At 33.3% G+C, this 24,501-nt stretch overlaps 1 protein-coding gene across 4 annotated transcripts in view; it reads left to right on the top strand.

The window, feature by feature from the left end:
- The window catches only part of LOC105327476 (uncharacterized), a 265,527-nt gene that overhangs the window by 5,224 nt on the left and 235,802 nt on the right, over positions 1-24,501 (top strand). The window contains exon 2 of one of the 4 annotated variants that reach the window (XM_066081107.1): positions 235-307. The exons of 2 other annotated variants lie outside the window; for them this stretch is intronic. The gene's annotated coding sequence lies outside the window, so the exon portion shown is untranslated. Of the gene's footprint in view, positions 1-117; positions 146-234; positions 308-24,501 lie in introns of those variants that run through there. One more of the 4 variants, XM_066081114.1, reaches the window with a different exon arrangement.

The following is a 24,501-nucleotide window of genomic DNA, read 5'->3' as shown; positions in this document are numbered from 1 at the left end:
ATTACGGAATAATTAATCAAACATTGTATGAGCTGTGTTGATTTTTTTTTTGGGGGGGGGGTGGGGGTTCTTATGTTTTGTGTCATTAGCCATACCTGCGCTCTTGTGAAGTCACGTGATAAAGCTCGTCTTCATGATTGCTATTGTAAGTTTTTTCTTTGCTTATTGTTTGTACTTAAATACTTATCATCATACCTCTGTTTCAGTGAGACTTACATTACACCTCTGTTTCAGTGAAAATCTTGTGATGTTTCGCCCAAGGAGCCACTTTTTGTGAACACATGCAGTTGTCTCTACAACAAAGCTGGTACGGGTAGGCATATCCCGAAATTTCGAAACGACAGGAATTACCCAAATAACATTTGAAAATACCAAAATGGCATGAGAATCTACAGATATTACTCTTTATGTTTAACTAAATTTGCTTTACGCAACAAGATATTTAATAATTAGATCCATAAACTTTCGGTTTAATAACTGATTAAAGAACGATAAATCTTCCAACAGTTTCCTTATGACCGCATTTCAATTTACATGACTTAATTTTTCTCTTCTTTAATTTTTAAAACAGCGTAGTCAAGAATGTAGCAACTTTTAGAAAGCTACTCTTGAGTAATTTAAAATAGTCCGAGTAATGTGCTATGTAAGGATACATATTCTGTAATACAGTGAGGCCGCTAGTTCTTGGTCATGTCCAACGGTTTGATAATTTGCAATATTTATGCCCCTCTTTAAAGAAGGGAGGGCATATTGCATTGTCAATTTCTGCTGTCTGTTGGTCGGTCGGTCCACTGATGGCTTCTGTTCATTTTCTTATATATATGAAATTTGGTATACAGTTTTATCATAAAAATATATAGGACAAGTTCGATTTTAGATTGTTCGATCGAACAATTTTTGACAGATTTATGCCCATTGGACTTAGAAAAATTCCAATAATTTGCAATTTCCGTTCCTTTTTTTTCGCAGAGGTTGCACATACTGAAATGAAATAATAATGACGTCAGAGCGACATGTAACATTTTATTCAATTTAATTTTTTCATCTCCGTCTTACCTGTTATCGTTAAACCACAAAAAATATGTTTTTAAGTAAACTGGCCATCAAGTTGGGAAGCTCCTTCTGTTTGATTAATTAGTAAGATTAGTGTTAATTTAATTGAGCACTTATCATTATGAAAAATTTTGACATATAAGTGAATGCTTGTGCAATATTTTTCAGCTACATGTATAAGTACTCGACCACAATTTTTACATCAACCGCTAGATAATAAAAGTTGTAAGTTGAAAATGAGTGAAAATTTCCATCTAGAAAGGGATTAATTCCTAATTTCTGTAACTTCAAATATTTTTTGCTGATCAAATAAAGGAAGGCCCATTTTTTGTGATCAATGTATTTATAAAGTTTTTTCTGCTTCATTACAGTGTGACCTGAAACTTCTAGCAGTGACCGAGAATTAGAGACGACCAGGAATTAGAGACGACCGGGAATCGGATACTTCACTGTATGAGCTCGTCTTCAAGAAGGCGTTTGATATTGCTTTACATCAATCTAGCATGTATTAAGAAAATAACAGTATAATAGTTAGAGATCATCTTACAGTATAATAGTTAGAGGTGTCTTTACGGTATTATTGTTAGAGGTCTCTTTATGGTATAATTGTTAGAGGTTTCTTTACAGTATAATATTTAGAGGTCTATTTACGGTATAATTGTTAGAGGTCTCTTTACAGTATAATAGAGATATCTTTACATTATAATAGATAGAGGTCTCTTTACAGTATAATAGTTAGAGGTATCTTTACAGTATAACATTTAGAGGTATCTTTACAGTATAATAGTTTGAGGTCTCTTTACGGTATAATATTTAGAGGTCTCTTTACAGTATAATAGATAGAGGTCTCTTTACAGTATAACATTTAGAGATCTCTTTAAGGTATAATTGTTAGAGGTCTCTTTACAGTATAATAGTTAGAGATATCTTTACAATATAATTGTTCGAGGTCTCTTTACAGTATAATAGTTAGAGGTCTCTTAACAGTATAATATTTAGAGGTCTCTTTAAAGTATAATAAATAGAGGTCTCTTTACAGTATAATAGTTTGAGGTCTCTTTACAGGTTCCTTGTGTATCAATAAAGAGTGGACTGATGGAGCAAAGATAGAGTTTATGTGGTGTGTCATTCATAGACATTTTAGTATACATCTTATAAATGGGTATGAGGGCAGTAGTCATTGAGTTAGTCCTGGGGTAAGAACTGTTGCCCGAGAGCATAGGCCGAGGTCAACATCAATTTCTTACCCAGGAACTGACAATATAACCATTGTCCACATTCCCATTTGATGATTGATGTGTTATATGAGGAGAAATATAACCTTGTGATAATGTAAGGGCTGGGGTATTGTCCGATTATCTTCCTTGGGGACAGTCAAACAATCATCCAGGATAAGGGGGATGGCCAATCATATGTCATAAGCCAGGAGTTAATATAAATGACCTCATGAAAAATTTGAAAAGTTCCAATTTTACGTATACATGTATGTGATAATAGGTGTGAATTGTGTTTTGTTCTGGTCTGTTTTCTAAATTGGGTGAAGACGAAACTGCATTTTACATATATTTTATAAATTCATTGTAGACAAGAACTTACTTAAGATATGTGTCACATTAAAAAGTTACTAACAATAGGATCAGACAGAAAGCAAATCCTGGGCAAGCCCTGTTTTCCGAAAAAAAACAGACCTTAAACTAAGTTATGATGATGTTAGAGAAAGGAACAAAGAAAACAAGAGTACATGTTTAGCAGAGAAAGTCTGAGAGAGAGAAAGAGAGAGAGAGAAAGAGAGAGTACATGTTTAGCAGAGAAAGTTTTCAGAAATGTAGATACAAAGTGAAAAGAGAATGAAAGAAAACTTACATGTTTAGCAGAGAAATTATGAGTGATAGAGGGAGAGAGAGTGAAAAAATAAAAGTAAGAACAGAAATTAAAGAGATGATGCTGCCCAGAAAAGTGAATTAGGGAGAGATAGAGAGAGAGGAAGAGAAACAAAGAGCAATTGTATGTGTTTAGAATAATGAGAGAGAGAGAGTATTAAATAGAGGGAACTATAGTAAATGGTTTGTAGAAAAGAAAAAGTTAGGCCAAATAAAAAAATATGTGTGGTTCTAGTAACATCTGAAAAAAATTCAAGTAGGTAGATGAGGATTTTTTTAAATAGAAAAGCATAGAAATATATAAAATGATTTTCTTATTCTTAGTACTACCTAGCACTGCATGGCATGTCGCATTTGTATTTAGAGAGATAAATTAACTAAATCAAGATTGGTTGGAAGCGTCTAGCTTTTAACTATGAAACAAATATTTTTAAAACAAAAATTATTGAAATATAATTTTTGTTTCAAAAGAAAAAATAAAGTATAAAATGTTCGATAATAATTAATGCTTCGGAGTTCACTTAATTTGGTTTGATTTTGATTCAGAATGCTATGGTTTGTTTGTTGTTTTTTTTTTAATTCAATTCAATAAAACAAAAATAAGGGCAATCTCTATATTTTGTCATTTTAAATTTAAAAAATGATCTTTATCTTGCTCTTCCAGGAAAATTTGAAAATTGGCAAAAAAAGGTTTAGGGTCGTGGATATAAAATAGGGACGGTTGGGTGACCGGAACCACAGATAGTTTTTATTTGTCCTTAATGTTCAACAGAGAAAGTTTGAAAGAGTGGGTAAATGTTGCTTTTAAATAAGAAATGAAAGTGAGAAAGAAAAAGCAAGAGTACTTGTTAGGCAGATAAGTATTAGACAGAAAGAACAGCAAGAGTAGATGTTTAGCAGAGAAAGTCTGAGTGAAAGAGAAAGAGAGAGAGTTCATGTACATGTTGCAAGGGAAAGGGAATAAGAGCGAGCAAGCCAAAGAGAGAGAAACAAAAAACAAGAGTACATGTTTAGCAGAAGGAGAGAGAGAACATGAGATAATAATGGTATGAAAGAGAAAAAGACAGTTGGTACATGTGTAGCAGAGAAAAAGTAAATGATTAAAAGAGAATAATTTAATTCTGGTTGTAACGCGGCATTTGATTGGATAGAAAAATTTAGTTAAATTTGTATAACCTGGTTTGCACGTCACAAGACACGTCACAATGCACCAACGTACTAATTCACTTGACGTTACGTATGAATTTTGAACAGATTTATATCATTTTTAAAAGTAAAACGGACTCAATTTGTACAGCAAATTCCAGAAAATTAAATTATAAGGAATGAACTCAATATCTACCCAAGTTATACTCGTATAACCTGGGTTGGAGCAATTTACGCTTTTTTATAATCCGCTTCGCGGATTATAAAGCGTAAATTGCCCCAACCCAGGTTATACGAGTATAACTTGGGTAGACATTGAGTTCATTTCTTAAATGTTTGAGAGAGACAAAGAGAGAGCGAGCGCATACAGAGATAACATGTTGCTAAAAAAGTGAAAGAAAGAAAGCAAAAGTACTGGTGAAGCACAAAAGTAAAAGACCGAGAGAGCAGCAAGAGTTCATGTTTATCAGAGAGAGAGAGAGAGAGAGAGAGAGAGAGAGAGCATTTTTAGCAGCAAAAAAGTAAATGTTATACAGAATGTGAGAGAGAGAGAGAATGTGTATGCAACTCTGCATGAAAGAGAAATAGACATTAAACGCTGGCATACATATAGGAAACACTTGATGAAAGATTACTTGTATTTCTTTAGCAAAGAAAGTCTGAAAATGTGTCTGAGATGAGAGAAATAGAGAATGAGGTAGGAAAGAGTGAGAGTACATGTTATGTTTGTTGGAGAAAGTCTGAGATAGTGAGACAAAACGAGCCAGAATACATGCTGATCAGAAAAGTGAATGAGAGAGAGAGAGATGGTTTAAAAAAGAGTAAGAGATAAAGCAAAGAAACGTTAATATTTAACAGAAAAAGTATGAGAAAAAGAGAGAAAGAGAGAGAGAGAAAGTACATGTTGCTATTTAAGAATAAATGAAAGAGAAAAAGAAAGAGCAAGAGTACTATTCATTAATAAGTAGATAAAGAGAGAGAGAGGGAGAGAGGAACAAAAAACAAACTACATGTTTAGCAAAGAGAGAGACAGAGAGAGGATGCATGTTTATCAAAGACTGATTAAGAAAAAAGAACAAGAGATAAAGTTAAAAGAGTGAGAGCATTTCTAGCAGGGAATGTATGATACAGATAAAGAAAAAAAGAGAGAGACACTGAGAAAGTATTCATCAATGTTTAGCAGAAAATGTCAGAGTTTTTAGAGTTTTAACAAAATAATTTATCTACATGACAAGTGTTTTTATCATCAAATAGTAAAAGACCATTATTTATCTGTTTTAAATTAAAATATTCCTTACACACAAAACTTGATATGATATAAATCCATCAAATCATTAAATAGTTTTGAAAGAATGTGGTTGACATAATTCTAAAACACTTTATTTTTATTTAACAGATTGTGATTTAATGACACAGGCCCACATCATGGACACAGCAAGCTCTCCATACCGAGTACATCTGTGTTCTAAGTGTCCGGGGGACACAGCGTACTATTGTGTATCGTGTCCATGTGATCTGTGTCCCCAGTGTAAAGAGATCCACGTAAAAGATCTCAAAACTATAGACCATGATGTTGTGTCACACCGTGATAAAATCAACTATATCCCAACACAAGAGATCTGTGTGAGACATCCTAGCAAAGTTTATATAAAGTACTGTGAACCTTGTGGACTCCCAGTCTGTTTCCACTGCAGAAAACATAGAACTCACAGACAACTTGATGCTAAAACAGCCTATAAAACAAAGCAACAACAACACAGAGGAGCCATTCACACCATCAGAAATGAGGCTCTCTTTTACAGACCTATTCTCCTGACAGGAATCAAAGCTGATTTTAAAACCTGTCAAACAGAATTCTCCCCCCTTCAATCAGAGATGTTAACAAAGGCCCAAAAACTGAAGGATCTTATTGACTATGTGCAATATGATCTATTGAACAATGTGTTTTGTGACTTTGATTTCAAACACAGATGTAAAAAACAAAAGATAAAAATGATCAGACATATTGGCAGACTAGGGAGATATGAACACAGATATGTTCAGCCAGCATTCACATTCAGTGCGCTACAGTTCCTCTCATTCACAAAGACAGCCCTCCCCCAGATACACCTTACACTCCACACCAGCCAGCTCTCCATGACTGGTTCACTCAACAAGGAGTATGTGATGGAGTCACTGAGTGCAATCCAAATCGTAGAGAGAGGTAACCGACGCGTAGGAAACCAGTGTCTGCTGAAACTGACATCTGGTGCTGAGTTCCATCAATCTCTAACAGTGACAGGAGTTTATCGTTGTTATCACATTTCCTGTGTGACATCAGACCGGGTCTGGGTCAGTGATGATAGAAACAATCTCATCTTGACAGACACAACAGGTATCCCTCTACATCGTGTGGAGGATTCATGTAGTTATTCCTATACAGGATTCCACACAGTGAACAGTGAGAGGGAACTGATTTATATAGATAGCAAATATAACATCAACAAACTGTCAAAGGATATAAAAGTAACCACCACATTTATCGAGAGAACAGACTCTACATGGGAACCACGGTGTGTGTACTGGTCCCTGTCCACTGGGGATCTACTGGTCGGTATGTACAGAAAAATTACAGAGTATACAGGGACAGGCAAAGTAACCCGGTACAACCAGAGTGGACAACTCACACAAACCATACAGATCGACAACACAGGACGGGGACTGTATAGTAAACCTTACTATATAACAGAGAACAACAATGGGGATGTCATGGTGTCTGACTTATATAAAGACTATGTGTCTGGTGCTGTAGTGGTGACAGAGCGTGGAGGAAGACATCGTTTCTCCTACACAGGACATCCATCAGGATCAGGACTACGGCCAGGTGGAATCTGTACTGACGCGCTGTCACACATCCTGGTGTGTGATTGGCTAACCAAAACAGTACAGATGTTAAATAAGGACGGTCAGTTCCTGTCACATCTACTGACAAAACAACAAGAGATGGGTGATCCATTGAGCCTGATTTATGATGTCAACACTCACCGTCTCTGGGTCGGATCATGTTTACAGAACAAGGTGTGTATCTACAGGTATATCACCAGACAGGACGCTCTGACAGGTAAGTCTGAGTCATTATCATTCATATTAATTAGATATAGATAATTAAGACACACAGTCCGTGTTAATTATCAGTCAATAAGATACATGTAAGACAGGTTTATCTGTGTGATTGTTTCTCAATATAAACAGCTGATTGTTACAGGGTTAGCTGTATCTACCAGTCATTGGGATTCATTTGTTTTACCCCTGCAAACGAAGTTTAGGGGGTATATTTGTTTCACCCTGTCTGCCTGTCTGTCCGTCCGTCTGTCCGTGTGTCTGTAGACGCAACTTTGTCACCCTATAGAATTTTTTACTACTGCGTGAAATATATGTTGATCACCATCTGAAGATGTGCACCTGCAATTATTTTTAAGATCAGACAAGATTTAATGGTTTTATATATTGTACACTGATGTTGAAAAGTAAGGGAGGTTATCCTTACAGGTTTTATTAATTAATTAATAGTATTCAAACACTCTAAGATATATTTATATAAATACATCCAAATAGAGGTTTTTTGTCTTTATGTCTTTCATTTGTCCCAATGGGACCATTATCTGAGCCATGGTTTAGATGGAGCATGCGTTTAGGAAAATTTCTGATATGGAGTGCCATGGTACCACAGGAAAAAGTGGGGAAAATTTTAAAAAAATAATTGCATCTTTCGAGACTCTAATTAGAAAAATATTGAAAGTTTTATCAAAAGATGAGCATTGCTTGGCTACCGGTATTTCCATTTACTGCAAAGGGAGGGTTATTGTCATGTTGTTGGTTTTTCGTTGAAACAATTAAATAGAAAAAAATATCATCAGATACATGAATTAGTAAATATATTACTGTTATATGTATTTAAAGTGAAATTCTGACAATTTTAATTTTAATTTTTCTTTGTTAACTTTTTTTTTTACAATTCTAGAACTTTTTGCATTTGTAGCTGTTCCAAACCTTTATTATTCAATTTAATTATGTGTCCCCACTTGAAATTAGCCTTGCAGGGGTATTATTCCCATTAGGATAGTTATAGTTTATCTTAAATAGACATTAGTAACATTATTTTATTAATAAGATGTACAGTCACATGACATTGTATTTCATGTATTTAGTTAATTAGAATAAAAGGTCAACGTAATTATTTTTTGTGACACATGTTTTTGTAATTAGTTATTTTGTTACAAGTAATTTGAATTGGTTTAATTAACTAGATAACTTTTAAAGCATGTGTCAATGTAATCAGTTTAAACTTTAATTTATAGATGTAGCTCTCTCATTACATATACTGTATGAAGTTGATTAATTAACAGCTAATTAATGACTTGTTGTAGATGAACACACACCCCGTACTGATGAGGGGGTCATGTCCAGCTCAACACCATAATGGAGATAGCTTGGATATTGACAGGTTGTAAATGTTTCTGTACAAATCTAGTCTGCTCTCAAAACCACACATGTTGTTTGTCACTTTGTTCAACATCTGCAGCTGAAATTGACCTGTGTATAATTCACATGGACTGTAAAACCGACTCCTGTTTATTTCACACTTTGTGATCATCCAAACATGACTGTCTGTTGCTGAGTGAGAAACATCATGTTATACAAGTTTTATTTTCTGAATGTGGAATATTATAAAAGAGATATCCACATTAAGTCTACAATAACTGTATAAATAAAATTGTAACTGATATTTATCAATTTGAAAAGAATGTATCTTTGCACTGCTAATTGTGGCATTACTATACTCCATGCAATGAAGTCATGAGGGGTATAATGTTTTGGACCCGTCCGTCAGTCAGTCCTGGTTTTTAGCTCACCTGAGCTGAAAGCTCAAGAGAGCTTTTCTGATCAAAATGTATGCGTTGTCTGTCGTCGTTGGCGTTGTCGTTGTTGTAAACTTTTCACATTTTCATCTTCTTCTCCAGAGCCACTGAGCAGATTCCAACCAAACTTGACACAAAGCATCACTGGGTGAAGGGGATACAAGTTTGTTCAAATGAAGAGCGGCACCCTCGTTAAAGGGGAGACAATCTAAAGTTATTGAAAATTTATTGGTATTTTAAAAAAATCAACTACTCAAAAACTGTAAGGCCAGAAAAGCTTAAACTTGTGTGGAGGCATCCTCAGGTAGTGTAAATTCAAGTTTGTTCAAATCATGGTCCCTGGGGGAAGGGTGAGGCCACAATGGGGGAATCAAGTTTTACGTAAGAATATATAGAGAAAATCTTTAAAAATCTTCTTCTCGAAGCTTTTTGGCCAGAAAAGCTTAAACTTGTTTGGAGGCATCCTCAGGTAGTGTAGATTCAAGTTTGTTCAAATCATGGTCCCTGGGGGAAGGGTGAGGCCACAATGGGGGAATCAAGTTTTACGTAAGAATATATAGAGAAAATCTTAAAAAATCTTCTTCTCGAAGCTATTTGGCCAGAAAAGCTTCAACCTGTGTGGAGGCATTCTCAGGTAGTGTAGGTTCAATTTTTTTAAATCATGGTCCCTGGGGGTAGGGTGGGGCCACAATAGGGGGATAAGTTTTACATGGAAATATATAGAGAAAATCATTAAAAATCTTCTTCTTAAAGCTATTTGGCCAGAAAAGCTTAAACTTGTCTGGAGGCATCCTCAGGTAGTGTAGATTCAAGTTTTTTTTTTAAATCATGGTCCCTGGGGGTAGGGTGGGGCCACAATGAGGGGGGACACATTTTTACATAGGAATATATAGAGAAAATCTTTAAAAATCTTTTTCTCAAAAACGATTTGGCCAGAAAAGCTTAAACTTGTGTAGAAGCATCCCCAGACAGTACAAATTTGTTCTGATCATGGTTTCTTGGGGGTAGGGTGGGGCCACAATGAGGGGGGGGGACGAATTTTTACATAGGAATATATAGAGAAAATATTTTGGGAAAGTTTTTTAGTCCAAAAAGCAGTTACTTGTGTGAAAGCACGGGTTGTGCAGATTAAAGTTTGATCAAACCATGATTCTTCAGAGAAAAGGGCCATGGGGGTGTTATATAGGAATAGAGAAAAATCTTTTTACAGGTACAACAAAAGGGGCTTGTTATTTACCATTTAAAACATGTGGATAAAAATCGGCAGATTTACAAAAAAACTTGAGCAAGATTTACCTAATTGTCAAGATATTTTGATTTAAATACTGTAATGTTTATTCTATCAGAGTTAAGGCAATTGTTGCTCGTTGAGCAAAGTGGCCCCTGGGCCTCTTGTTTGTTAGCATAACTCCTTTTAACGTACCTCGCGGGTTTGCTGACGTCACAATAGGAATCGACGTAAAGAGTTGACCGTCATAGTAAACTCATAATTTTATTTTAAAATGACAAATGAGATATTTAGAAGTATAAAAGAAAATATTTTAAAAAGCTTACATGCGGTTTATGACTGTTTATACAACGATTTATAATATCAAGTGCTGAAAATTTAAAGATGTCACATACATTGTCACATTTTGTTCTATAAAGATAAAGAATGAGAGTGCGTTAGAACTCTTCCATTTAAAGTCATGTTTTAAAATAGAATGTATGCATTAACTTCGCTTTTTTTTACAATTATAACTTCCGTATTCTGTACTACCGATTAAATTCTTAAATTTCTTTTGGCTTGAGATAACTGTTTTATTCGATTACTTACTTATAATGTCAGTAGTTGCCTTGCATTTTATTTTTGCATTGATTGACTCAGAGTTTCATAAAAACAAAAATAGCAATGTTCTGTATCTTTACAGCCTTACATTAATTGCATTTTTAAATAACATTCACAATAATGTCTAATAAGCATTTACATGTTCTAAAATGTGTAAAACAGCTAGTCTTGTCAATAAATGCATTTCAATTTTGGTGTTCTAAGAAGTAAGGAAATGATGACGTCAGGCTAACGTCGTAATGAAAATATAAGGTTTTGAGAAATCTTTTAAATCTTTAAAGTTTTTTTGCCAAAAATTGGCCAAGAACAGATACTGATAATTTCTTTTATGAATTGATTCATAATTATCTCCTCTGTTTTTGTGTTGAGTATGATTAATTTCGTCTGAATCGTTTAAAAGTGTGGAGCATAGGTTTGTAATGCGTTTCTCGGTTAAAATGTGTATTTTACTATATTTTTCATTGAAATGGCTTGCTTGATTTTATTAATGACGCTGTATTTGAAACACGATAACATTATTACCGCGCAGACGAATCTTAAATAAATTTCAGAAATAAAACTATAAAACCTATGGATCACGTGGACAAATTTTCAAGGTAGGTTTTCTCACAAGCAGATAAACCCGCGAGCTACCTTAAACAGCTGCATGGAATTTCAATGTGTAGATTTTCATTTAACAAAGACAAATGATAGATGAGAATATTTGCAGGAACAAAATGATCTGATGATTTTGTGCAACTAATGCCCATTATTAATTTGTGTATTTAATTCATACTCTGCTATTCTTGATGTGTAGCAATGTCAAGTAATGGGGAACATTGGTCATTTGACTTTGTTCACTTTTTTAGCTCACCTGAGCTGAAAGCTCAAGTGAGCTATTCTGATCACATGTTGTCCGACGTCCGTCTGTCCGTCTGTCCGTCTGTAAACTTTTTACATTTTGAACTTCGTCTCTAAAACCGCTTATCCAATTTCAACCAGATTTTGCACAAAGCATCCTTATGGGAGGACGAATATAAATTGCAGAAATAAAAGTCCGATCTGTATTCAAAGTGGAGAAAACCTTGAAACCGTAGAAAAATGGGGGTGCATTTTTTAAAATCTTCTTCTCCAGAACTACTGAGTCCAATTCAACGTAGTTTAGCATAAATTATCCTTATGGGAAGGAAAATATAAATTGCAAAAATTAAGGAATAATTATGTTTCAAATCTGAGTTATCACGAAAATAATAATAAAGGAAAGGCGTGTTTCAATCAGTTTAATAGCTCCGGGTTCGGCATCCGTAAAATGGACAGACAAGACTTGGCCCGGACAAAACAAAAGATTGGCAGTTATTAATCTGCCAATCTTATTACAATTTCAGGATATTTGATGGACCAGTATATTTGTATTCGTTGTAGATATTGCTGCAAAATAATGCGTATTTGGAATTGACGATTGCCGATCTGCCCCGGCTTTTATTTTGCCACGGCCCGGGTTTGCATACCCATTTTACCAAGACTCGTATTCCATACTTCTAAAACGAGGTTCTTTGTTTAAAGCAGCCATGGCATTATACGAAAAAGGGTCGATCTGACTATGATGAATTTGCTTGTTGTGCAACAGTTCGCGTATGAAGGGAAATTTTTGAAACATGCCAAATATATTTGTGCCGATTTTGAGAAGTAAATTGAGGCTAAATATTTCAATGCGTTGACAGTTTTCACACATGACGTTGGTGTTAGCTTGTTCTGATTTTCGTTTCGTTTTCATTATATTTATGCTTTGTAACCTGGGAACTATCGTCAGTATTTCGTGATATTTACGTTTCAAATCAAACAGAGACTTCGGTAAATCAAACAGTTAACTGTTTACCTGCGCAAATAAAGCAAAATCTGATGTATCAAAAAAGTACTGAAATAGAATTCATTCTATCGGTAATTCGGCATTATCTTTTGCGTAATGGTAGATTAATGCAATAGGTTTTGTAAAGATGCTCGGCATTTTCTCAAATTAATTCAGTTTAAATAGAGTTTGATACCGCTGACGGAAATATGTAGGTATATATACATGTATATATATATGATTCATTTAAAAAAAAATTGTGTTCTTTATTTGTTATTGTACATGTTTCTTGTGTTTAATTGTTTACAATTTCTATTTACTAACCATATGTGAGTGTTAAGCTTCGAATTATAAGCAAGATACAGAGATTTGCTCACAATTCTATGTTTGTACACTAATGATTAAAAAAGTAAAAAATTTGTTAATATTTTTAAAGAAAATTTTCAAAGTCTGTTCTTCCAGAAACCAACTTCAACAACTTATTGTATTGTAAACTTAACCTTTTTTCGTCATTATTACTCCTACTGTACATGTGATCCTTGACTGTGTTTGTGTACATTTGTATAAACTGATTTTGAACCTCAAATACCAGTGAACTGGTCTTGAGTTAATAAAAGAATTGAAAATCTTAGGCCATTCTTTTTTTTCCATTTTAAATGCTGAATAGGAAATACCAAGTTAAAAATCTTAAGCTGAATGTAATAAACTCATGTGAACAAAATATGACTCAAACCTAGGCGAACTGTGAGCTCTGTATCTTGCTTATAATTCTACGATTGACGCTGAAAGTTTGTTTGAACATTAGAAATTCTATATGAATTAGAGTATGTTAAATACTTGTACAAACAAAATAAAAGAATGATATTCTGCATATACCTACTCTCTGGGGCCCCCTCTTTATACAATAAATAATGTGAAATCTACATCAATTTTGATAGTTTTTCAGACACGAGTAAATAAAAACGACATTTTTAAACAGTTTCCATAGTTCTGACACATTTCTGTTGCGGGAATAAAGTAATTATTGCTATTCCAAAGAAATTATCACAGCGGAAAATCATCCTGGTTTGTACGCGACGTAAATAACAGTCATTTAATTTTAATGGAGAAGACAAATTAAATGTTTGAATGTTTTTAATTTGAGGAATTGAGCACATTGAGGTACAATTTTCTTTTTCACATCTATACATGTAGGATTTTTTATAAAAAAACAATAACTATTATATTTGTTTTAAAAGTACAATAACTAGTAAGTAGTTAATGAAAAAAATGTACCTATATGCTCTCATATATTTTGATCGCTTTACAAAGTGTGGGGGAGGGGGACAGAACGAAAATATAGGGAATTGGAAGTTAACAACTTAACAGTGTACCCCTACCAAATGTTTAGTTTTATATCTTGTGTAGGATTGTTTTTATTCTGGTAAAAAATAGTATTTCATGAAGGTACAATGTCAAAGATTACGTGTATGCAAAAATAAGTGTAAAATTCGAAATATTTTTACAATATTTATTTTTTGTTATTCTGCCGAGGGACCATATGGCACAATATCTTTTGAACGCCCATTGTTGTTCAGGAGAGCGATGTGGCCCCATTGGCCTCTTGTCTTTCATTAGTATTTGGTATTATTCATTAATACAATTATTAAATGATGCATTTTGTTTCTTTCAGACAAGATGCGTTTTTAAACTCCTTGTACGTGAACTTTACATAAAGAAAGCGTCATCAATGAACTCGTTTCTGTGTACGTTAACTTTACATAAAAACAACTCACCATCAATGGATTTCGTTTCTGTGTACGTGAACTTTACATAAAGACGCATTTGCTAAGTTTGTATGTTTTATATGATATGCTCTTGAAATATTGTCGCTTAGAAATGTTGCGAATGTGTGACGATCCATTTTTTGGAGTTGATTTTAATCAACTTTCCTATGCAGTTACTCTGACAAACCGAAAGTGAAACAGTGTTTGGACCAAAGCCCAAATCATCGCCGCTGACAAGAATAAGTTCTTGAGAATAATTGATAAAATCCAAATAATGTATGCTAACGCCTTGTTTTTCAAGGAAACATATTTATAAATACCTTGAAAATAGTCAGATTTTAAATGGTACGAACAATTTAGACAGTTTTTGTAGTTGTATGTGTTCTTACGCCAGAGTTCAATATTGTCTCGTTCAACTCGACGCTCGGCTGTCTCCGTAAATCACCGACAAGCAGAGAGTCTCTCTTGCTTGTCGGGGATTAACGACGACAGCCGAGCGTTTGGTTGAACGAGACGAGAGCTCAATATTGCTTGGGTCTATAAATTTTCCAGAAATAGTTATATTACAGTCTATTACTGATACCTAGTTTGATTGAATTTATTCTATCTTTAAATGTTAATTAACATGATTCATATGGGGTTTTATCAACATTCTTGTGTCAAAAAAAGGTCCAAAAATTCATATTAAAAAATGTGCGTATTTCAAATACAGATCAGAAACTACCTGTACTTGTCATGCAAAATAACATATCATTGATTTTAAAATAAATAAACATCGATAAAATCAACTCCCATCAGTTCTTCGGTACTTTGATTTAAGTTTTGATTTGCATACAAGAAATTGATGAAACACATTCAAAGGGAAATAACTCAAATATGTATTCTTCAATTTGAAATGAAAAACAAGTTGTTCCCCTTTTTATAATGTTTTCTAGATAAAGTTCCACTAATGAACTGTATTTTATAGTTCATTGAACTCTGACAATTTTTCTGTAGGAGAGTTTATTGGTTATCAATCAATGTATTAATACAAAATGCCATGATAAGTGTAACTGGGGATTCAAATTGGACCATACCTAAAGTTTGTTTTTTATAGTTTGAATGACAACGTGTATATAGCTGACTTTAGTGTGTACTGTGTTTTCATTAATATTCAAGGGTATCAATTTTCGTGGAAAAAATAAAAATCACAGTTTCAAGGATACGTGGCCAATGACCCTATTAATACAAAATGTTAAGAGAAATTGCACTTCAATCAACAGTTAATTTCGTGGATCAACTTAATAACGAAATCCACGAAAATCGGTATTCAAAGAGTATATTGATGAAACCACAGTATTATGTGTTTTTTTGTACGGCTGAACGGTAAACTATGTCATAGATCTTCTTAACAATGTTATGACAAGTTGCATAATGGTAATGTTGGGTAATACAATGTTATGTAGGCCATGTAGTTAATCCTCTGATGCAACTCTTTGTAATGGGTTTATGATGAATTTTGTAAGAATATACCTATATGTACACTAATGGTGGATTTAGCACATTTCTCCCACATAAAAACTTAGTTATATTGATCAGGTAGATAGTAAACTCATGTTTATGTAAATAGTTTTGGAGGAATATTGTGACCAAGTTTAAGCCCAATGGTGGATATAGCACATTTCTCTCGCATAGAAAACTTGGTTTTGTTGAAGAGATAGATAAACAAATCATATATCTGTTTAATATTTCGTAACTATTTAAATAGTTTTGAAGGAATATTGTGCTTATGTTCAAGTGCTAATTATCATATTTTGAGACATTTACAGTGTTTTTTTTTAATGTTTATGCATACCATAAATTAATTCACATGCAAATGATTTTTGAGGAGTTGTAGCAAGCTGTAGATATAACTCAATAAAAGTGACATTTCTTTATAGTTTTTTTTAAAGTAAGACAGTGTTGTAACATTTGGTACAAACAGAAGGATATGATATTATAACTTTTTATACAAGAACGAGACAATTATTTCTTGACGCTTACCAAATCTAACTAACAAAACAATCTCTATCTCTATTCACCACACCCGGTAGTTTGATATCAGTAATAATTAGTCAACAATGAATTACTGAATAAATTTTCAATCCAAGTACTCAAAGTTGTTTGAACAATTTATTTATTGCTGATAGTTTAAATTCAAGTATTATAGAAACTGTATTTTGATATTCCCAGTGTCTTAAACTTATGAATGGTCAATACTTGTCACATGAGACCGTGTCTTAAACTTTTGATTAGTCAATAGTTGTCACATGATCGTGTCTTAAACTTATGATTGGTCAATAGTTGTCACGTGATCGTGTCATAAATTATGTGATATAAACCTCGCTATCAAAGCAGTAAATACAATGATACTTTCTCCCAGCATTCACTCACTTTGACCGATGTAATGTTAAGGTAGATCGCGGATTTCCTGCTTGTGAGTAAACCTACCATAAAAATTTGCCCGCGTGATTGACAGACTTCAGAGATTTATTTCTAGAATTTTTTTGAGATTCGTCTGCATAGTAATAATGTTATCGTGATTCAAACTCAGTGTCGCTGATAATATCAAGCAACGCCATTTCAATGAAATACCTGTATATAGTAAAATGCATATATAAGTCGAAAACCGCATTTTAAAACTATACTCCAAACTTTAAAACGATCTAGACAAACTTAATTTTACTCAACACAATAACAGAAGAGAAAATTTATAATCAATTCATTAAAAAATAATCAAAATGTGTTCCCAGCAATTTTTTGGCAAAACAACTTTACAGATTTGAAAGATTTCACAAAATCCTATATTTTAATTACGACGTTAGCCCGACGTCATCAATTTCTTTCGTCCGAGAACCAAAAATGAAAATGCGCTGGTTGACAAGACATTACATTATTCTGAATGTTTTCGAATGCATAAATACAATTAATGTACTGTTGTGAAGAGAAGAAACATGGCTACTTTTCTTTTCATCAAACTCAATGAGTCAATCATTCAATGCAAAAGTAGTAACCATACAACTATTGACATATTAATAAGTTTGTAATCGTAACTATACGATAACTAGCTAAAGCCAAAATAATTTCAATAGTAGATCGATATTTGAAAATACAGACTTTATTATTGTAAAACGAGCAAAGTTAATGTGGAATATCAATAAATGTGAATTTATTCCCTTCCCTGTTCTAGTTATAGCACAATAACAGTTATTACTTTGCAAAAACGTACAGTTAACATCCTACAAAGTATTGCTTTTGTATTCATCAATAGTTTCACCTACATAAGTAGAAACAAAATGGTGTATAAATCTGACAAAATAGCAAGCTATATGATGAAACTAGTAGCCAAATTTGGATGTGTTTCTGATATGTTGAACATTGCCATGTATTATTACAAAACATGCAAATACAATGACGCTTTGTTTTGAATAGATATAACAAAGGTAAATTTTGCTAAACCTTTTCCATAAGCATACAGGCTATATAAACAGAGAAATATATGCTAAAGCTTTGGGAGAGTGTCCTTATCCTCCACAATGAACAGGCTAAAATATGTGTCATTACATTGAACACCAACATTGATTATATCAGTGAACTTAAACCAGAACTGTTGTGTTCTACATAATCAGACCAGGTGTAGTTCATTACTAGTATTATCCCAGAGTTCTAGTGTTACAGATACATTGATACAACATTATCACAAGTAGCTATATTAAAGCTAGTGATCATTGTCCACTTCACACCGTTAATAGAAAATAATCTCGGAGACATCTCCTGGGAGATCCTGGGGATCAGTCAAGAGATTGATTGCAATCTCCAGGTTGCACTATTCTCATACCAACAGTCACTCTTGGAATATCCATGGAACACAATACTAGACTATACACTTGAGAATACGTGTACGTTGTTTGACAGGGCGAATTCCACAGCAAAAGAATAATGATTAATTTTGAATATGCATTCCTGTCTTCACAAATTCGATGCCAAAATTTATAAACAAATTCTGATATTGATTAGAAAAGCATAATTCTAAAGTGACATTCTTTCCATCGGAAGATAATACTTTCATTTAATCAAGACTTAGTTGCAAGTTGTTAAGACTTACTAAACAACTCAGCAAAATCTGAACTTCAAATTTATTGCATTGTTTTTTACATAGGGCAGACACAGGTGTGGACTGGACTGTACACTACCCCCCCCCCCCCCTCCTTTTAATTTTTAAAAAAAAAATAATTTCTTCTATTATTTATCGTTAACAACCCCTTAAATATGTCTCCAGTCGAAAAATAACAGAAATATCACGACTCTGTGGCATTTTATATTCACACTCGTTTCCCCTTTATATAAAAAGAGAGAAGGTAAGCAACTCCACCTGGGAAATTCAAACGATTAGTATATCAAAAATCGCAAATAAATCGCTATAAATTTCTTTTTTTTTTTTTTAAATGAAAAGGGGGGGGGGGGGGGGTAGTGCACAGTCCAGTCCACAAGCACCTGTGAGAGCAAATACATAGTGAAAATTTAATTTCTTTGAGCGAAAACCACTAACATCAGAATAAATATGCATTTTTTTCCTTCCGTGTTCTATTTATAACCGTTTTGTGGCACAATTTAAAAAAAGAACCACTAGGTCAGTCCACCGATTTTGTGTTTGTCAAAACTTTTTTTAAATTTATGTTTCGTTACGTTGTTAAAACGTTTGAGTTATATTTAAGACTTTTTTGAAGAGTGATAACTCGTATGACAGTTTTATGATATGACGAAGGTTTCAATAAAAAAAAATTGACGACACGAGAAGAAAAGGAGAGAGAGAGAGTTTTAGATAGAGTTCTAGAGAGAGAGAGTTCTATTTTAGTTTTATCATCTAGGTAATAGGTTACATTGTATGGGATTTGATTGGATCCCAACAGCAATATTTCAAAATATTGAAGAGTAAAGGATTAACTTTATGTAAAGATCAATAGAGAGTTGGATAAAGAAAAATGAACTTTAGGAAATGCTGGATTGGTGATTTCAGATCATATTGTGGTTTGGAAACAAATTAAGACGTAATATTTTTCAAACCTAAAGAACACACATCTGAAAATGTTTTAAAGGTCAACAATATAACTGTATGGTCCTCTATCCATCTTGCAAGCCTGCATGCGAATATTTTGGCTTTGTATAGCTTAGAGGGTGCTTTCTGCAAATTGTGGCAGAACATGGCCCAGTGCCGTAGCGAAGATTTTTTTTAAATCAAGCAGTTTCTAGTTTTCCACAATAAATTATTTTTTTATTTTGGAAAATTTAATTTCTCTTCAATAATTCAGAAAGAGGATCAATTGTTTACCAATATAAACAAATATAGAAGCTGCTATGCATTTTGCCTCCTATATAAAACATTCTCCACTGTTACATATACTAGATGAAAAAGTTGTGTCAACCAAAAGGCTGGTGTAGATTTAAATGCAAATTAAGTTGCGACATTAGTTCCTCTTTTTTTCTCTAATGATGTAATGATTATGTCGTGAAAAGTTGAACCGATCGTTATATAAATTGTCTAGCACAAAGGTTACTTCAAATAAAGTTCGAAAATAGATAACTACATGAAAGCAATAAAAACGTTATCCGAGATCTAGAATATAATTAAAATTTAGAAGTAAATTTAATCATTGTTATTTTTGGCTAGCCATTCAGGAATTCAACACACATATATGAACAAAACATGCTTTAAGACACCTTCAATAACTTATTTTGACCAAAAGGATGAGCCCTATTATATCTACCAACTGCTGCAAAACTCAACACTTTCCTTGTTGACCAAATTATATATATTTTTTAGACATTGACCAAAAATCATTAGAAATACATCAACTGCTAGGTAGTACAACAGTTTTGACAAAGTTTCACCTCACTACGAGAATGCAATGCATAAAGTGTTGGCATGGTTAAGTAGCATTGAGCAGCATAAAAAAAACCATATACCCATCTCCAAACCTTAAAGAAATTATAAAGAACTTAATAATTCCTTTTAAAACAAGATTTCCTGATTGTGACAAGATTGCTAAATTTGCGATTGATCAATTCTAAGACTTCATTATCAAAACAATGATCTAGCTTCCAAGTCTTAGAACCATCTTTCCACGTAGTATATATTTCTCTTCGCTCATTTTTGAATCGACTTTCAAAAACGTTTTGAATTTCCACTTTTTTCTATGGATCATATATCTCATCTGGAGAATCTATTTTATCGTCTGCTAAGTTTGGTAAATTTATGGTTGATCACTTCATTATCAAAACAATGATCTGGTTTCCATGTCTTGGATCCATCTTTACTCTCAATCTATACTTCTCTTCGCCCATTTTTGAAACGACCTTTCAAAATCTCAGTTTCCACTTTTTTCTATGGATCATATACAGTGGAGCCTCAGTTATCCGGACAGTTTCGTTCCCAAGTCCAATCGTCCGTATAGGTGAAGCGTCCGGATATCATATCTGAAATGTGTCTATTGTTGTCATGAATGATAATGTATTTATATACAATGGCTCCCAGTGTTGATGCTAGTTTTTTTTTGCCTTTTATACCATATATCAACACATGCTAGAGTTGTCTGTTATGAACGTTTTTAGATATAAAGAACTCTGCTTTATTTTATTACTTTGTCATGAAATATTAAACGGACAATAATGATAACCAAATCTAGCTAAATTCTTTGTGTACAAGTGTGATATGTGTGTGATACACTGTTGTTCGCAATTTTTGAAAGTGATTAGGCAAGTCAGTGTGTTTATACAAGCTACTCATAAGGGTCTAGCACGTAAAAAAGGTGTGAAACTTAATTGACAGGGGTAATCTTTTGTACTGAGTAGGGTATTCTCAAATTTTACCGTCCGGTTAAATGAAGCAAAATTAGTAGTAAATCAGTGTTTTGTGGTAAAAACAGACCGTCCGGATCTGGAACGCGGAATTCCAGATAACTGAGACAAAATAACATACAAAAAAATCTGTTCCTCAATAAAATCGTCCGTAAACTGAAGCGTCCGGTTATCTGGCGTCTGGATATCTGAGGCCCCACTGTATCTCATCTGGATAATCTCTTTCATCGTTTGACCCTTCACTTGAGTCTATGGAATCCTTGTTTTGCTGATCATTAAAAAATTGACCAAACCTAAATCATCCACACCAATCGTGTCGTTGAGAGTAGTCATACAACAGAGGCGTATTCTAAGACTGGTTCTTTGAAAGTAACGTAGATTTTTATAAGAGTATATGTATTTCTGTCATTCTGACATATATCTTATTGTATATGTAATGTTTTTAACAATATATGTACAGCAGAGTGCACGGACTTAATGACAACCTGATGATATCAGTAATGAATATGTAGTATAGTAAATTATTATTGGAAAATGTACAACACATCGATTTAATTACAACAGTTATTGGATGGTATATCAATCATTACGTAATTTGAAGGCATGGTGAAAGAACGTCCTTAAGTTACAGGGTTCTTTATCATTGTTTACACATAATAGCTGTGTAAATTTATCCATTGATGGTTTTTTTGTAATAATATTTTTGATAAATTTGACTGGTAATTAGTTACACATAATAGCTGTATAAATGTATATGTTAATGGTTTTACCAAACAATATTTTTTAATAAATTTGACTTGTAATTGCTGATAGCATGGACATTTGTATTTAAAAGAATTGAATATCACCAAAAAATATTGTGGCTTTTATAACAAAATTTCGCTTGGTCATCCCCGATGTAGCCTATAAGAATTTTATACAATTTGTCTTTGATATTTGACACCCAGTTTGATACATTTTTCAATTTTTGTTCACACTGTTCTATTTTTTTTTCATTTTTTGTCATAATATGACCTAATGATCCATTCTCTAATTGGTAATAATATTAACAAAATCCCAAAAATCCGAAAAAACCGTACAAGCTTCATCGGCAGCCTGTCAGTCATAAGATACGTATTTGTATCTTTTTAACACACACATTATTATTTCTAATTTTCTAAATGTATTTTCTCAATGTCACACGCAATGTGATTTCCCCATACTTCAAATCCGTTATTCAAAATCATGCCCACATAAGTGTCAAAGAAAACCCAGAAACATTAATGGTTTTTCCCAATAATATTTTTTTTAATTGACTTGTATTTGCTGACATTTGTATATACAAGGAACGGGTTCACCCAATAATAATATAAAGAATATTAATCAATAATATTTCGTTATAACATACATCTAGATGAACTATTTCTATATGCAATAAGATTTTCCACAACAGTGTCAATAATTCTTCGCTGTATATGTTAATGATGGCTTTTATTACAAATTTTGTCTTGGTCAACCCAGATGTAGCCTATATCAATTTTAAAAAAAATGTCTTTTGTTGTTTGACACCCAGTTTGATACATTTTTCAGTTTTTGTTCACACTTTCCTAACATATTGTCATAGAATGACCTTATGATCCAATTTCTAGTTTGATATAATTTAAACCAAAACTTAAAATACGAAAATACCGTATAAGCTTCATCGGCAGCCTGTCGGTCTTAGATTACGTATTTGTTTTTTATCTAACAGACAATTTTTTTATGAATTCTAAATGTATTTTCTCAATGTCACACGCAATGTGATTTCCCCATACTTCAAACCCGTAATTCAAAATGCTGCTTACATAAGTGTCAATAAAAGAAAACATAGTTTCAACATTCAAATTCAATAATTGACAGAACATCGAAATACATTGTAAAATTTGCAACCTAAAACAGAAAAGTAGTCCTCTAATAATAATTATTCTAATCTGCCATGTAACGTTAAAGTACACCTTTCTCCTTTTTTAACCAAGTTCTTGGTTAGACCTTTATTGATTTTCCGTGAATAGCAAAATAAAGCTTCAATAGCTTATATAAGTTTGCCTGTGAAATTATTTAAGTATGTTTGTTTAAAATGATTCTGACCGGCTTATTGGACTCTTGAATTGAATTTAAACTAATGATTTATTCTCATAATCAATTTCATTAACTTCGAAAGTCTAATTTTCAAATCTCTTTTTTCTGCAAAGTGGAAGATATCAAAGCTAAATCTGCCAACAAGGTCAGAACATGTAAATGTATTTTCTAAATAGATATTGAGAAATTTTTAAAAACCCTGATTAAAGCTGACATTAATTCATCAAAGCATTTAGTCGCAATATTAGTTTCGATTGCTCCTCTTCTGCCAATTGGGTATATATATCAGTTGAGAAAGTTATGGTCTGTTGCTTTCCGATCGAGGCATTCACGTTGCACGGACTTCTAAATGCATAAACTACACATTGCAGTAAAATGTTTGTAATAAAGAATAAAGAAAACAACAATGAATAAAATACGAAATACCGGTATATTTTTTCTTTGAAAGAGTTACGGCATACGTATTATTTTGAATAGATAGTGCTGCCTTACTTCACATCTTTTTAACAATTTGTAGTGGAAGACTGGGAACAATGAGGTGACAGACACACGTGTATTTGTATATACACACACGTCCTCAGGTCTGAATGCTCAATAATGCTGTACAATAGTGCAAAATGTTGTTTAAATACCGGCATTTAAGATTTTATAAAGATGCAGGTGCGGGGCACAGTCTCTGTAGCCATGCTTCCCCAACAATGTCGTTTGAGCTAGTTGGGAAAGTGAAAACAAGAAAGTATGGTTGTTCTTGTTTTATTACTCTCTGTTTATTGTGTGTGAATGATAGATAGACAGTGAGTATTTGGTTTATTTATGGGAGAGTCTAGCTGAGGTGTGAGAGTTGAACGGTACGCCAGTACTCAGGGAATATTTGAGATATAGGAGATAGATAAGGACGCATCTATTTAATGTTCGTGAGGATTACCTGTACCTGTTGAAATGACACTCTGTTGTGGTAAATATATACAATAAAAAAACCTGGTAAATATAAGTGCAGATGACAGGGTCCGGTTTCAGTACTCTGATTCCTATCTAGAATTTTTTGCATAACCCCACTCCCCCTCCTCAAAAAAGAAATTAAATTAGATGCTGCGTACCTGCCTTTTAAAAGAACGAGTGCCTGGCTTTCAGTAAT

Source organism: Magallana gigas, chromosome 1 (genome assembly GCF_963853765.1).
Source record: "Magallana gigas chromosome 1, xbMagGiga1.1, whole genome shotgun sequence".
Taxonomy (NCBI): domain Eukaryota; kingdom Metazoa; phylum Mollusca; class Bivalvia; order Ostreida; family Ostreidae; genus Magallana; species Magallana gigas.
This window is presented reverse-complemented; position numbering and strand designations above follow the sequence as displayed.